Here is a 6000-nt window from a genome sequence, read left to right as displayed (position 1 = left end):
CCCAATCCCATTATACAGTGAGAGGCAGTGGATACTAGTCAGAGACACATACAGGGTAAGGACAGGCCCGGACTGGCAATCTCTGGGTTGTGGCAAATGCCAGTGGGGCTGATGTATGAAGCCATAGACTTCTATTTAGTGAGCTGGTGGGGGGCTGTTGGGGCCTCTCAAATGTAAATGTAAGGGCCTATGTTGACTCCCAGGCCAGACCGGGGTGAGGGTAATCAGGGCAGCCATCAGGGGGGACAGGGGGGAGAGTTGTAGGGGGCCCGAGGGTAAGGGGGGCCCAGCCACGCCACACTTACTTGATTAGCAGGCCCCCCATCTTTATGAGAGCTGCTGACTTCGGGAAGGCATGGACGTTTAAGGGGCCCTGGCCACCAATTTTCTTATAATGTGGGGGAGGGGACCCAGGCCACCAATTTTTTCTCATGTGGGGTCCTAGCCACCAATATTTTTTAATGGGGGGGGGCCCTGGCAACAAATGTTTTTTATGGGGGTCCTGACCACCAATATCTTTTTATTTTTTATTAACATGTGGGAACCCTAGCCACCAATATTGTTTTTGTTTTTTTACTGTGTGGTGGGGGGCGGACCTGTAGGTGGGGCTTGCGGTAGGTGCAGCCCAGGGGGCCCAGGAAATTTTGTGGTATGGGGCCCTGTGATTTCTGATGGCGGTCCTGGGGGTAAGCAGGGTCACACTAATTCAGTAGAACAGCGGAGCTTGTGTCCTGTGGTGCTGGCTGCACGCGGATCGGATACACTGGCCTCACAGCTGTACAGTTTTGAAAACTCCCGCTTTGCTGACTTCACACTTCGCAGTGTTTTGCCTGTGACGGGCAGAGGGGCGGGGCTTGCTGGGGCAGACAGCTGTGCATTAGCAAACACCAATGACCGCTTGCTGGCTTTGGAAGTTTCCGGCCTTATTTCCTGAAGCACATTCAGTCCCAGAAACAATTGTGAAAACCCCTTCCCCCCTATACACTGCTTGGGCTCCGCGCACCTCCAGGATGCTCTGGCCTGCAAATGTAAAACATCTGGCTAGCGGCAGCCTCCCATTGGCTGGAGAACTAGGGGCTGGACTGGAGCTTTAAACTCGTGACGTCACTGGGCCGAGACCGCACCAAATTGCGGGTAGCTAGAGGGGGAGACTGAACTGGAGCTGAGACCGGACGGAGAGGTTGGCATGAGCTAAAGGTAAGTGTGGAGAGAGAGGTGCTACGCGCAGTGTGCGGGTTAGAGGGATAATATAGTATGGGGCAAAGTCGGGATAATGATGGCTGAGATTAAGGGACATATAGACACAATGCCAGGCACGGGCAAGTGATGTGGGAGGGAGAGACTGTATGTGCGGGGGGTGTGGTTACACACAGACAGACACTATATGGGGAAGATCTATTGTGTGTGTGCAATGGCATGTGACTATTCTGTGCTTCTGGGATGTATATTTCTCATAAGCCCGGCCACAGTGATCCCGTGTGTGTAATACAACAAGCAAGAGCCCAGTGTAAATGCAACCATGTTACTGTGCAGCCCTGACAACTGCATTTACTAGAAGTCTCTCACACTCAGCAGATGACTGCATGATTAATAAATGGCTTTCACTTGCAGGGGTTGCTGGGATTTGTAGTTCAGCATCCGTTGTATGGAGGGTAAACCATAACTGAAGCACAATAAAGCTTAACCCAGATCATCCTCGTGATGTTATGTTGTTGCACTTCTAAGCACTGGGCATAGGGGTTTTATTAGGAGGCTGGTACATGTACATGTTGGCAATATGCATTGTTCCTGCCTTCGTTTACATATATTATGGGAAAAGCCTGAACAGTTGTTCTTTTATGGTTACAAACAATGGCCATTCTGTGTTAGGACTATACATTTTGCTCCTGTTTCACTACATACTCCTGGCCCACTGACGTGACTTGGCAGTTTAGCGCGTTGCTCCATTAATCTGTGGCTTTTGTGAATAGGCTTTATTACATTGTTCTCTTCATGTCCCCAACCATATCCCACATCTAATCAATCAATGCTGAAGTGCACACTAACAGGATACCTAAGCACAACCTATGGCTGACTGCATCGCATGTTTCTCCATTGAATCCAATGCCAAAACATGGGCTGAGCTCATACACATCCCATACACATATGATACACATTCCATACACTGGCCTTAAGCTGCACAAAGGCATAAATATGACAAATACATGATCAGATTGTATAATCTGCGCCATATGTTGTTTTGCAGCCATAATTCCTGCAGACTTTTGCTAAATGTACAGAGATGTTGTATTGCCAGTCACATCGTAGCTGTTCACATGCATTTATACTATATAAACATTTCTTACCCAATTTATGCTTCTTGGTCTTCCTGCAACCTTTGGTAATGGTGACATAATAAAACATATTTATTAATCATTATTATAGCATCAGCTCTATGTCTGGCTTGGAATGGGAGTCCAATTGCTGTGTCATATAACTTTTATTAAAGGAAAAGTTGTAATACCTTACCTGTAGCAAAGATCAATTTTTTTCGGCAGGTATGGAGTCATGGCGAAGCGCTGAATTTTGCATTGGTTAATATTTTCGTGAAACCGCAAAAAAAATTCTCCATGAAAAAATGTGGCAATAAAACACCCGTAAACCTCAATGACTTCGATGTGTTTTGGCAAAAAAAAACGCAAAATGGGACAGATTGGCTCATCAATACACCTTATACCCCAGGTCAGTGCGCCTGTTTGCATATACCTGGGATATCAGGTAAGCAACTAAAATCGCTGGGGTTGCCTACCACTTTAATTTTACTTTAAAGTGGAAGTTCACCATTCAAATAACTTTTAGTACATTATTTTATTTAGCAACTTTTAAACATATTATTTTTAATTACAATATTTGTTAATTTGGTGTTAATAGTTTTAAACCATGTTCAGTTGCCCCCCCTACAGTTTGCTGCAAGGGTTAGTTTTGCATTAAAAAAGATAAATAATAAGAACATAAATACAAGCTACTTGGAATCACTGCCTGTTGTGTTAGATGTTGTGAAATTCTGAAAAAGTTTGTATATTTATAGTATTTCTATTGTAATGCTGGCTTTATGGCGCTTTCCGGTTACAAATAACAAATGGCTTTTACTTAAAATAAACAAAAGTAATGGAAATCTCTTGCTTTTGAGGGATTCATTGTGTGGACAGGGATATCCTCCATCTGTTATTACTGTGCTCCTCATCCTCCAGTTGGCTTGGTAAAAGAGGTGGGTTTTCTAGTTCTGCAGTTGGTTGAGGACAGACTTTAAGCTGGCCACAGACGCAAAGATCCGATCGTACGATCGGACTTCCCCATCTCCCGACCTGCCACTAACCATTCAGATCAAATAAAGTACTTAAAGAACAGATCAGCCGATGTTTTGTCCCTGACAGCAATCGTACGAAAGTTATGTCCGACAAAGCTGGTGACAGTCTCCCACTGAAAATCGTACGATCGGCAATACACGCAGAGAAATTACCCGCAGCCGACAGAATTCTTTTAACCTGTCCGATTGACCAAAAGGCTGATCTCCGCCGGATGAAAAATGTCGGGACTCTCCACACACGGTCTGAAAATCGTCGATTCGTACGATTAGATCTTTGCGTCTATGGCCAGCTGTAGACATCCTAGTTTATTAAAAGAGTCACAGAAAGAGAAATGTAGGAAAGAACACAATCTTATAAAAAATCCTATATCGGTAAATAGATTGCTGTGGAGTTCTCTAATGATTGTTTTGGTGAACTGTCCTTTCACCCTTTGATAATTATGCCCCAAGGCACTGGTATCATTGTGATCACCAGGCGGAGCAGCACTGATGTAAAAACATTATTATACTGTCTCCATTCCACAAAACAAGCACGCAACTAAATGCTTACAACTGTGCAAACTCAAACCAAGGAACAGGTTTTTTTCTCAGCACTGTTTGTTTTCCCTTCCTTTTTTTAGGTCTTGCATTGACACTTAAAGGACAAGTAAAGCCAAGTATATAGTTGAGAGATTTTTTGTAATGGTGGTGGAGGGTTCTAATTTAAGATGCTTTGAGGAAGAGGCACAGCAACCCTATAATAATAATTATAATAATAAAGTTTGAAGTGAGATGTACTTATCTTTAAGGAGTGGAACTGGGCAGAACAGCATGTGGTGGTTGTGAATAAAAGCAAGCAGGCAACTGTGCCATTCTGCACTCTTACTAGCCCAGGCAGAGCAGCAGCTGCTGAGGAAAAGTAAATTAACTCAGCTGAGCACACCAGATGCAGTTTTTTTCTTGGAAGGGGCTAAAATGTTGAGAAAGTGTCTATAGTATGGTGCAATAGTGTATTGGAAGGCACTGTAACTATGCCATAATGTGTATAGTAGGTAGGGATGCACCAAATCAAGTATTTGGCCAAAATTTTCCCCTAAAAAATGAATTTGGTGCATTCATAGTAATGGCTCTTGCACATAGGCATTTTTCAAATGCTTGCTGAGACGAGTGCAGGTAGGGGATCTGTTATCCAGAAACAGATCATCCAGAAAGCTTCAAATTACTGGAAAGGCTGTTTCCCCCCCCCCATAAACTCTGTTTATCCAAATAATGCAAATTTTTTTAAATTGATGAATACTCTATTCTCTTTAAATTATTCTCTATTGATCAATACTCTATTCTCTTTAAAAGCAGTACCTTATTCTTGATCCAAACTTATATATAATTATTGGAAGCAAAACCAGCCTATTGGGTTTATTTAATGTTTACATGATTTTCTAGTCGACTTAAGGTATGAAAACAGAAAGATCTGTTGGTCCCGAGCATTCTGTATAACAGGTCCCATACCTGTATATGCGTTTTTTTGTTTTTAATCGCTCACCATAGCATTTTTTGTGTGCTAGGCCTGCAACAATGGGATGGCCTGGACAGTAAAGAGTGGTGGGTTCAGTAACATTTCATGTCAGTAATTGAAATTCAGAATATTGCAGATTTCCTTGGGATGCTCTATTCCAATAACAGTTGCAGCTTGGATTATAAATGAAGGGCCCCCTTGAAAGAGCATTTTGTCCTGGGTCTACTAAAGACAGCCCTGAATAAGAGAATGAGCTTGAGGAATCATAGTGCAGGTGTAAGGCATTTGGAAGAACAGGCATGAAATGGAACTGAAAGCCCTATTCATTACCTGAATCCATTATTGTGCATGCTTTGTCAGTTTCTGACTTGCTGACAGTTTTGGTGGCATGGCCTACAAAGCGCTTCTATATATATATTTTTCCCCTGTGTTGACATAAGCAGAGCTGTCTAAAGGGGATTATTATTGTTATCAACCTGTATTTATAAAGTGTAAACATTCTGCAGCGCCTATATACAGTAGTGCAAGATTGTAATTGTGACGCTTCATATTTGTGTCAAGTGCCCAACCCCCCCACCCCTGGTTCTTCACCTGTTGTAGAAGTTCCGGTGTTTGGAGAAATGTTCTGAATTAGCCCCCTTGTTATTAAGGTGATAATGATCCCCACTGGGTAATTTTGAGGCCTTTTCATGTTACCATTTAGTGTGAAGAGGAAGAAAACATCCAGGACTAGATCATTATCACAATAATGACATGGAGTTTAGTTGTCATCTGTGCGTTTAATCTTTAAATCTCATTAAATTGAAAGATGTAATATACATTAAAAATGTGTTTCCACTGCTCTAACCTGGCCGGATCGCTCTCTACTCTTCTCACCCCTAAGGCTAAGGCCACACTAGGCGATAGCGCGGCGATTTGACTCGCGGCGACTTTTCGCCGCAACTTTTAAGCCGCAATCGCTGGGGAAACTTTTGCGCTGGCGTCTATGGGGAATCGCGAAAAATCCCCAGCGTAAAAACACACGCGGCGATCTTTTTTCTATTGTCGCTCGAAATCGCCTAGCGAGGCAATTTCGAGCGACAGTAGAGAAAAGATCGCCGCGTGTGTTTTTACGCTGGCGATTTTTCGCGATTCCCCATAGACGCCAGCGCAAAAGTTTCCC

The 6000-nt window shown here is 43.3% G+C and overlaps 1 protein-coding gene across 3 annotated transcripts in view; it reads left to right on the top strand.

Annotated features, from left to right (window-relative positions):
* The first annotated feature begins 780 nt into the window (after positions 1 to 780).
* Positions 781 to 6000, top strand: part of nckap5l.L (NCK-associated protein 5-like L homeolog) — a 53810-nt gene continuing 48590 nt past the window's right edge. For 2 of the 3 annotated variants that reach the window (XM_018247353.2, XM_018247352.2), the window contains exon 1: positions 824 to 1197. The gene's annotated coding sequence lies outside the window, so the exon portion shown is untranslated. Of the gene's footprint in view, positions 1198 to 6000 lie in introns of all 3 variants that reach the window. The other variant, XM_018247355.2, reaches the window with a different exon arrangement.

Source organism: Xenopus laevis, chromosome 2L (genome assembly GCF_017654675.1).
Source record: "Xenopus laevis strain J_2021 chromosome 2L, Xenopus_laevis_v10.1, whole genome shotgun sequence".
Classification (NCBI taxonomy): domain Eukaryota; kingdom Metazoa; phylum Chordata; class Amphibia; order Anura; family Pipidae; genus Xenopus; species Xenopus laevis.
Note: the sequence above shows the minus strand (reverse complement) of the source record. Positions and strands in the feature narration are given on the sequence as shown.